An 11056-nucleotide genomic window follows, 5' to 3' on the forward strand; every position below is an offset into this window, starting at 1 on the left:
AGCCCAGACTGATAATCTCAGTGTTGCTAAAAGGTGTTGAATAAGCTGGGCTGAAAATCCAATTCCAGGGAACAAAAGGCCCTTTTTTCTTTTTTCTTTTTTTTAAGATTTATTCATTATTTATACATTGTTCTGCCTGCATGTACACCCACATGCCAGAAGAGGGCACAGGATCTAATTATAGATGGCTGTGAGCCACCATGTGGTTGCTGGAAATTGAAATCAGGACTTCTGGCAGAACAGCCATTGCTCTTAACCTTTGAGCCATCTCTCCAGCCCCCAAAGCCCTTTTCAGACCACCAGGGGAACTACATGTTTCTGGTGCACAGACACCCAGGCAAAAACAAACATACATAATACATACATGCATACAGGCAAAACAAGGCCTCTGGCTGCCTAGGGAAGGGTGGTGCCTGGAGGCCTGAGCCTGATCACAGGCAGTTCAAAGTAGCCTGGACCATATAACAACCCTTTTTCAAGGTAAGGCAGGGACAAGAGAATTTTTCTGATCTGGGGAATGAATATATTACCAACTGAAATAAAGCAGGCAACACAGAGACTATCATCCTAGAATTTTAAGGAATTTTATAATGAAATTCAGTGTTTCTAGAAAACTGGGGGATTGCACCAGAAATCAGACACCAGACCCTCAGAAGTATCTTTGACCAGAGCCAATTGCTTTAAAGATTTAAAACAGCATGGGGAGGGGCTGGGGAAATGGCTCAGTGACTAAGAGCACTTGCTGCTTACAGACGACCTGGCTTTAGTTCCTAGCCCCCACACAGCAGTTCACGACCATCTGCAACTCCAGTGCGAAGAGACCCAACACTCTCTGGCTCCTCTGGTATAAAGCATGCACGTGGTGCACATATGAACATCCAGGAAGAACACACGTTTCCATTTCAAACAATTACAGGTCCACATACCGAGGATATAGCTTAGTGGTAAAGTGCTTGCCTCGCACACCAAAATCTTGGGTTTGATCCATTTCACTGCAAACACACACACCCCTATTCATAAGTTTTAAATGTTTTACACTGGAGGTTGGAGAGCTGGCTCGGCAGTAAAGAGCACTTGCTGTTCTTGCAGACAACCTAGATCTGATCCCAACCCTCACATAGTGGCTCTTAGCGATCTATAAAGCCAGTTTCAGAGGATCCAATCCAGTGCCCTTTTCTGGCCTTCTTGGGCACTGTATGCATTCAGTGCACAGACATGCATGTAGGCAAAAACATTCATACAGAAAATAAATCTTTAACGTGCTGGATATAATGGCACACATCTTTAATCCCAGCACTCAGGAGACAGAGGCAGGTAGATCTCTCTGAGTTCAAGAGTTTCCTGGGCTATGTAGAAGGCTTCTCTCAAAACAAAACAAACAAGAAAATAGCCTGATGTGGTGGTGCACGCCAGTGATCCCAGCACTTGGAGAGGCAGAGACAGGCAGATCTACAAATTGAGTTCTAGGACAGCCAGGGCTACACAGCCTCTGCCTCTGCCTCTGCCTCTGCCTATCTCAAAAAACCAAAATGAGCAAATAAGTGAGTAAATAAATAAACTCCATTGGTTATTTTCTCATTGCTGTTACAGTTAAGTGTCTGAGAAAGACAAGGTAAGGGACAGCTTGTTTGTGCTCACTGGTGTAAGGGCAGATAGTCCATCACAGTGGAATCATGGTAGCAGGAGGTGAGGAAGGTGGTTGCCATGTGTGTGTCAAGGAGCAGAGGTGAGTGTTCTCTTGCTCTTTTGTCACCTTTTAGTCTATCGATAACCCCGGTTGAGGGCACTGTGCTGCCTGCCTTCAGGGTGGGTCTCCCTCCTGAGTTAAGGCTCTCTGGAAGCAGCTTCCTAGACTTGCCCGGAGCTGTGTCTCCTAGCTGATTCCAAAGGCAGTCAGGCTGACCCTGAGCGTTAGCCACCAGCCACATTCTGAGCAGGGTGGTGAGCTCTTCCTCCGTCCCATCCAGGGCATGAGTCATCCCTTTGTCCATCGTGTGCCCACTCCATACACTACCGTCTCATTGGTCTCTAGTGGCCTTCTGGGACAAACTGTCACAGTGTCTCAGTCAGTGTCAGTGAACACAGCTGCTTCACATGTTGGTGAGTGCAAAGCCAAAACAAAAGAGCACGGCAGAAAGTGCCCTCATCAAACAGGAAATGTGAGGACTTATTCGGGGATCCTACACATATTTATATGGGAGGGCACTTAGGGGCCAGGCACATACTTTCTTGAAGGTGTTCCATTTAAAGTCCTAACCCAGGAGAGACAGGCTGCAACCTCGGGTCTGTATTTCTGGGTGAGCTCAGAGGGAAAGAAGGTAGACAAAACCATTTCTGCTAACTTTTCCCCCCGGGTTGTAGCTGAAACAGAAAGGATGCTTTGAAGGCACCTGCAGGTGCTTGCTTGGCTTTGTTGCTAACAGCAGGGCCTCTGGTGTGCAGCCTCCATTGCATGACTAACAAACCCAGAACCTTACTTGTCTAAGTGGAGTTGCTTTGGTTTGGTAGAAGTGTTTGAGACAGAATTCACTATAGAGCCCACCTCACTCTGTAGCCTAATTCACTGGTGAGTGCAAGAATTCTCCTGCCTCAGCTTCCTGATTGCTGAGGTTATAGCCAAGAGCCACCATGACCAGACTGTCTTTTAAAAAGCTTTAAAACTATTTTAGTTGGTTTGGCATATGCTGGGGGGTGGCAAATGCTGGGGGGGCCATATTCTGGGTGGGCCGTGCTGGGTGGGAGGCTATGCCTGTGACTACAGCTGCCCTGAGCTCAGAGGCTGAAGCACATCGGACACAAACCCCTCCCCCAGCTGTAGTTGTAGGTGGTTGTAAGGGCTTATTTTTATTTTTATATTAATCACAGGTTATTTCCTTTGTATCTCAGCCATAGCCCCCTCCCCAATTCCCTCCCAATCCCACCCTCGCTCCCTCATCTCCTCCCTGCCTCTTTCCAAGTCCACTGCTAGGGGAGGTCCTCCTCCCCTTCCATCTGACCCTAGCTTATCAGGTGTCTTCAGGACTGGCTGCCATGTCCTCCTCTGTGTCCTAGCAAGGCTGTTCCTCCTTCAGGAGGGGAGGTAACGGAGGCAGTTGTTGGGTTCATGTCAGAAATAGTTTGGTCCTCTTACTAGGCAACCCAGTTGGTTACTGAGCTACCATGGGCTACATCTGAGCAGGGGTTCTAGCTTATAGCCATACATGGTCCATACATTGGTTGGAGACACAGTCTCATAGAGGGCCCCTGTGCCCTGATATATTTTATCCTGTGGAGCTCCTGTCCTCTCTAGGTCATACTAACTCCCCCTTCTTTCATATGGTTTCCTGCATTCTGCCCAAGGTTTGGTTTGTGAGTGTCCGCATCTGCTTTGATACACTGCTAGGTAGAGTCTTTCAGAGGTCCTCTGTGATAGGCTTCTGTCCTGTTACTTGTTTTCTCCTACCTCCCCTGTCCATCCCATTTGTCTTTCTAAGTGAGGATTGATCATCTGACTCCAGTCCTCTTTCCTGTTTATCTTCTTGGTTGGAAGGTTTCCAGGCAGATGAACTCATAGTCTCTGAAACAGCAGTGTGCACTCTTCATCCATGAGTCCTGTTTAAAACAAAACGGTTTTTTTTTTTAATTATATTTTTGCTGTGGCATACAGTGGAAGTCAGAGTACAAGTTTTGAAAGTGGCTTTACTCTTCCTCCTCTGTGGGCTCTGGATATTGACCTTGAATCATGAGGCTTGGTGGCAAGTGCTTTCACCCTCCGAGCCGATGAAATGTCACCTTCCCATCTTTCATTTATTTTATGACAAAATTCTGCGGTGATACTTAAATGTCCTGATTTTTCTGACTGATTTTCTTTTCTATTGTTATTATTGGTTTTTTGAGACAGGATTTCTCCATGTAGCCTTGGCTGTCCTGAACTCACTGTGTACACCTGGCTGGCCTCAAACTCACAGAGATCCACCTGCCTCTGCCTCCTAAGGGATTGAAGGTTGTGCCCACACACCCACCTTGGTATGCTTGCTTTTTAAAAGGGCATTCGAGGGGCATCAAGATGCCTGATGATTTGGTTTTGATCCCTAGGACCCTTGTGGTGGAAGAGGACTGACTCCCTCTGACCATGTGCACTGTGACACACTCTGCCTGACAGGGCCAAGCAAGGGAGAAGCTGGGTGCATGACGAAGAATTTCATTAACTGATGAGCTAGTGGTCACAGATTGGCCAGGGAGGAGACAGTTCTGGAAAGCTGACTAGTTTTTAGAAACAGGTGACTGGGGATGGGGTTGGCGCCTTCTTGGGTGTGAAGTCAGTGTCAGTCCCAGATACTTTTCAGTTCTGCAGATCTTAAAACAACAGTGATTATGTCTGTCAAATGGACTCTTTCTTCAGGTTGGAAGCTGTGCACTGTGACAGGCTGTGTTGCTGGCATCCTGTGCAATGGACAGGCTAGCGCAGGTAGCTCCCAAGGTGCCCGTTCTTGATCCTCAAACACGATTTACAAAAACTCAAAAAGAAAAAATTGTAGTGGTGCACATCTTGACTCCCAGCAGAGCAAAACTCTGACACTGAGGCCAGCCTGGTCTAAAGGGCCAGTTCCCGGACATCCAGGGATACAGAAACCCTGTCTCCAAAAACCAAGAAACCCAGAGCAACCAAACCACCCACACACGTCACTGTGTGGAAGAGAGAGGCTGGGCGGAGTTAAATATCAAGTCAGGCATACTGAGAGTGGGGTTTCATATTGGTCCAGTTACAAAACCAGCTTATGGTAGAGAGGCCCTGAAGGCAGGAGACAGAGTTCCAGCGAGGACCCAGGTCTTCTTGGTCCCAGGTTCTGCCCTTCCAGGGATCACAACACCTTCAACGTCAGGAGGGGCCGGTGTGGAACTAGCGCCTTCTGCTCTCTTTCCTTCTTTTCCTCATCTCCAAGAAGCCTGTGTGGAGTGGCTCACCCAGCAGGGCATGGAGAGCCTGCAGATGAGCAGGGTCCTGCCTGTCCAGCAGCTTTCCCACGGTGACTCCTCTGCCAAGCAGTTGGGGACTGACTTACAGAAGAGGACGCTGAGGGTGGGAGGTCCACTCCCTGGTGTGGCCACTGCCGGGTCAAAGCCCACTTCTTCATGCTCTGAATCCATGGTTTTCCAACTAGTGCACACTTCCTTCAAGGGGAGAGCTTCTGCCTGACCCAAGCCCACGTGCACTCAACATATGTATGTATGCTGTTAAGTTCAGACACAAGAAGGAGCCTGGGCTGGGGGGAAGTGGCACTCTACATGGGACTCCAAATGGTGGCATGTACCCTGGCAGGTGTGAGGGTGGCAGGGGCCCTGGCTTTCCCATCTCTGGGGTGGCCTTGGCCTTGCCCTGGCAGAGTATTTTGGCTCTGAGATGCAGCTATAGACTTGAGAACTTGTCTTCCACAGCCTGAAGCTCAATGTTGTCCTTGGATCTCAGCCTGGAGAGATGGCATAGGGGCACCACTGGCCCTGAAAAGTTGAACTCTCCAAGGTCCTCCAGGTAGACTGTGTGGCTCCTCTAAAGGAGATGGGGGGGGTGGAGATGGGGGAAAGGGGAGGGGGGTCCTGAATGCCAGGAGCCTGTTCTTGCTCTGCCGGAACCATGACCTTGCACAGAGACCCTGCTGGTCACATGGAGTCGGTAGAGGGAGCGTAGAAGGTGAGCAGGTGGCTTGTACCACTTGTCCTTTCTGCTGCTTTCCACCCTGCTCTGCACTGCAGAGCTGACCTCCATACCGGAAAGACTTTCCTACCCGAGAGCTTGCAGACACATGGAGAGAAGTTCGGCCATCGGGAAGAGCAGCCTGGGTCATTATTCCCGAGCACCCTCTTGTAGCAGCCACCTCCTCCTCTTGAAGATTCAGAGCCTGTGCGTAGTCCCCCCTTCAGCTGCAGCCCTCCACTCCTCGCAACTGCCTGTCCTTGCCTCTTCCAGCTCAAGGCTGGTGGCAGCTGCTCGTCTCTGATAATCTGAGACCTGGACTGATGATGGCTCTAATTCACACCCCCTCACTGGCCTCCCTAATGCTCACCATCTGTTAAGTAGGGCTCTGGACAAACTCCTCTTTCCTGGCACATGCCATCAAAGCCCTGCCTGCATCTGGACCAATCCAGTAGTGTCCTCATGAAATCCTTCCGGATGCCAGCTTGTGATGTAACCCAACAAAAGACGGCCCCTGCCATGTGCCAGAATGCTGCTTCCTGTCTCTGAAGCTAAGCTGCCACTCAGGAAGTGAAATTAGAACCCAGATCTCTTACCATTATAGGGCTCAGGCCTGGGCAGGCAGTGAAGCCCGGGGTGAAGATGGTAAGGCTCAAGGAAGAGGGCTTCAGTGCTCCTTCACTGTGGCAGCAAGGGATCCTGGCCCCACCAGCCTACCAAATCCCAAGCCTGAGCCCAGGGCAGGGTGTCGGCCTTCCTGACGCTTACAGCCACAGGAAGCAGCTGCAGGCTGTAAGAACTGTGGCCCCCTTGTGGCCCCGGACAGTTTCTCTTTTCCCTCCCTTCCAACACTTTCAGTCTGCCACTGTTGGGAACACCTACAATGGTTTTCCTACTGGACGCTTCCTGGTACACTATCATCTTGTCCTTAAACGTGCCTCACTTTCAACTCCAATTTTAAACTTGACTTCAGCACGAGCGTCCATTGCAATTATTTTTCAAATTATGTGTGGATGTCTGTGTCTGCATCAGATGCTCACAGAGGCCAGAGGCGTCACATCTTTTGGAGCTGGAGTTACAGATGGTTGTAAGCCACCTAATACAGAGGCTGAGGACCAAACTACTTTGGGACAGTAGCTAAGACTGTGGAACCATCTCAGGTTTACATTGTGGCCAGACGATGGCAGCACTGAGCCGGCACCAGCAGTGGTGAAGGCACATTCCTGTTTCAGCAGGTTCTTTGTGGAACTTGTCAACCAGATAATCCAAGCGCTAAGGAAGAGGACCCCATTTTGCAGCCAAGGAAGAAATTTCCTTTCAAAGATCACGAATGTGTTTTCCTTCAATTTCTGGCAAGTGTGGAATGGGATAAATTATCATCATTAAGATTTTGTTGTTGCCAGGTGTGGTGGTGTTCACCTGCAATCCCAGCACTCAGGGAGGGAGAAGCAGACAGATCTATGAGTTCAATGCCAGCCTAGTCTACAAATCAAATCCAGGACAGCCAAGGCTACAGGGAGAAACCATGTATCAAACAAACAAACAAACAAACAACAACAAACAGATGTTGAGGAGAAATCTTTAGTTAGTTTTTAATCTGAATTAACTGTTAGAGGGAGGTGAAATGAGAGGACTCAGGATACAGACATCATTTACAGCAGAGATCCAGACTTCCTTTGCTGGATGTTATGAGGTGATTTGTGGAAAATGCATGCTGCCATGAAAACAGATTAAAAAGGAAATCCGATTTTCAAAAATTAATCTTTATGATATCTTCAGAGAGAGACCCAACTAACTAGAATTTGAGCAGGCAGAACATTCAAAGGAAGGGAACCAGGGTGGTGAGGCAACATTTTTTATCTGATTTCTGTGTGCAGGCATCTGACTGTTAATACAATGGCAGCTGAAATCCCATTCTAAGGAGCCTCTGGGCTTCTGAGAAACTAGAGAAGAGAGCAAAATAACTACTAAGAGTGAAGCGTGGAGGCCAAGACCCTGAGAGACAGGATTCAGTGAGAGGAAGGAGATGGGAGGGCGAAACCTGGACTTCCCTTGAAGGCTTCTGTCCCATTTAATACTGCATTGCCCAAGGGAATAGGACTGTGAGCAAAAAGCCTCTACTATGGCCAGCTCTCAGGGCCAAAGAGGAAAACACTGGCTTCAACAGCTAACCAAAAGGAGGAACCCTTTTATAACCACACTTTTATTCATTATTGTAGTTTATGGCTGTTTTGCCTGCATGCCTCTCTGTGTACCGTAAGTGTGCCTAGTGCCAGAGAAGGCCAGAGAGGGCACTGGATCCCTTGGAACTGGAGCTGCCATGTGGAGGATGGGGATTGAACCTGGGACCTCTGAAAGAGCAGCAAGTGCTCTTAACCACTGTGCCATCTCTTGAGCACCATAAATACACTCTTTTATTTTAATGGGGTGAGGCAGCTCAGGCTCACATAATGACCTTACATCAAGGTGACCCCGAGGCTGTAAGAGGTGCACAGCTGGGGTTGGAGGGATTGCTCAGCAGTTAGCAGCACTTGCTGGTTTTCTAGGGAGTTCATTTCCCAGCACCCACCAGGCAGCTCACACCCTCATATGACTCCAGCTCCCAAGAGTCTGATGCTTTCTTCTACACTCCCCAAACTCCTGCACTTATGCACACACACACACACACAGTCATCACATTTAAGGGGCTGGAGAGATGGCTTCAGAGCACTTACTGCTCTTGCAGAGGACCCAGGTTTGGTTCCCAGAACCTGTGTGACAACTCCCAACTATAACTGCATTTCCAGGGAATCCCACACCTCATACTCATGCACACACTCAGGCGTTGCTCAGACACATAAATAAAGACATATTAAAAATAAAATAAAATTTAGAAAAGAAGCCCAACGTTGAAGCTTGACCTTAAGATCCAGTCTTGATCAGAGACAAAAATCTTCATTACTGAACAGGTTACTAATTAGAACATCACAGCAAACCCTGCAATGGATCAGCTTGTACACCATCACCCAATCTCCTGTCAAAAAGCTCAGTGAAGAGTGATCAAGAACATACAGTGCTAGATTTGTTAGATGTCTGTACAGAAAAATGAATTCATAATGACTCACAGATAAAAAAAAAAAAAAGGGAGAGAGGGTTGGAGAGATGGTGCAGTTAAAAGCACTTACTGCTCTTGCAAAGGACCAGAGTTCCATTCCCAGAATCCACTTTGGGCAGCTCACAGTCTCCTGTAACTTCAGGGATCTAACGCCCTCCTCTGGCCTCTGTGGGCACCACACACATGTAAACAAAACTCTTTTTAAACTTTTTGTTTGAAAGAGGGTCTTGATGTAGCCCAGGTTGGCCTGGAATTCTTCATCCTCCTGCCTCAGCTGTCCATGTGTTGGGATTATATGTATGCACCAACATGCCTTATTGGTTTCCCTTTCTTTATTTCTTCTTTATTTTTCCCCCGAGACAGGGTTTCTCTGTGTAGCCTTGGCTGTCCTGGAACTCACTCTATAGACCAGGCTGGCCTTGAACTCTGAGATCTACCTGCCTCTGCCTCCTGAGTGCTGGGATTGAAAGGTGGGTGCAACCCCCACCTGGCTGCCTGCCTCTTTGTCACCACATAGATACTTAGGTTTAATGGAATCACTGTGGAAAAGATTACCATTTGCCTTATAGAGTTGACGTTGACACACACATTGAACCCAGGACCACTAGTCCAGGGATGGCACCACCCACAATGGTCTGGACCGGCCCACATCAATCACTAATTAAGAAAGTGCCCTACAGGCTTGCCTACAGCCTGATCTTTTGGAGGCATTTTCTCAATTGAGGTTCCCTCCTCTCAGATAGTTCTGACGGTCAAGTTGACATAAAACAAGCCAGAGAGTGTCTAATGTGGGTGCCAATGGTTTCCCACTGGCTGCAGTCATTGCCTGAGCCTTCTGTATTCTGTCCAATGCCTGGGCTACAGGATCTGCGTTTCTCAGGCATCCTCCTTCCATATCTCTGTAAGGGTCTCTTGATTTGCTCTCCTTATGGAACCTCAGAGAGACCAAACTTCTTTTTTTTTTTTTTTTTTGTTTGTTATTAATACAAGTTCTGCCTGTGAATGAGAAGAGGGACCATGCTGTGAGCCACCGTGTGGCTGTTGGGAATTGAACTCAGGACTGTTGGAAGACCATAGTGCTCTTCACCTCTGAGCCCTCTCTCCAGCCCCCAAGGCCAAACTTCCTTTTTTTTTTTCTTTTTCTTTTTCAAAGATTTATTTATTTATTTTTATACAGTATTTTGTCTGCATGTACACCTGCATACCAGAAGAGGGCACCAGATCTCATCACAGATGGTTGTGAGCCACCATGTGGTTGCTGGGAACTGAAGTCAGGACCTCTGAAAGAGCAGCTGGTGCTCTTAACCTCTGAGCCATCTCTGCAGCCCCCAAGGCCAAACTTCTTATGTGGAAGTTGAAGATTGGGATGGCAAGTTTCCTAAAACATCTTGGCAACGCACTGAAGCGTCTTATCCACAGCTGCAGACATCTTGCCCTCCTATTCCTGCTGCAGCCAGCAAGGTCCCAACTGTTTGCAGCACGAGCTGGTTAAGAACCTGGGTGCACTCTTGCTCAAGATCCTCGTTAACATTGTTTAAGTGGTATTTGCAGGATCCCCAACCAAGTGGACATGCGAATGTGTCTTTACTCAAGAACTGCAGTGGATTGACTGGTGGCTCCTTCTAAAAGACACATCCATGTTCCAGTGCCTGGAACTTGGATTACTTAAATAGGGGAAGTGTGAATGTCACTTAAGATGATAAAATACGGAACTGGTTGGGAGATGAGTCAGCAACTAAGAGCACATGCCACTCTTACAGAAGACTCAGGTTCTGTTCCCAGCACCTACCTGGGCAGCTCACAAGTGCCTGCAACCCTAGCACCAGGAGATTCGACACCTCTGACCTCTGTGGGTATGTGCACTCAAGTTCACATACACTCACACAGTCTTACACACAACAGAAAAAAAGATGTGATTGGGTTGCCAATCTCAGAGGAGCTCTGAATACAACTGCAGGTGTCCTAATAAGAAAGCCATCCCAGCCGGGTGGGGTGGTGCACGCCTCAAATCCCAGCACTTGGGAGGCAGAAGCAGGCAGATTCCTGTCAATTGGAGGCCATCCTGGTCCACATAGTGAGACTAGGTCAGCCAGAGCTGTGGTGTGGGGAGACACTCTCCCAAAGTAAAACAAAACAGAGAAGAATGTCCACTTGGTTAAGATTGCAGCTGACGGCAGGGACAGAGAACGGCATGATGCTCCTTCAAAGCCAGAGCAGCCGCCGTGAGCTGGCAGAGACAGGAGTGCACTGTCACCTAGTACCCTGGACAGAGCAGGGTCCTGCCATTTTCC

The sequence above is a fragment of the Meriones unguiculatus genome, chromosome 6, assembly GCF_030254825.1.
Source record: "Meriones unguiculatus strain TT.TT164.6M chromosome 6, Bangor_MerUng_6.1, whole genome shotgun sequence".
NCBI lineage: Eukaryota > Metazoa > Chordata > Mammalia > Rodentia > Muridae > Meriones > Meriones unguiculatus.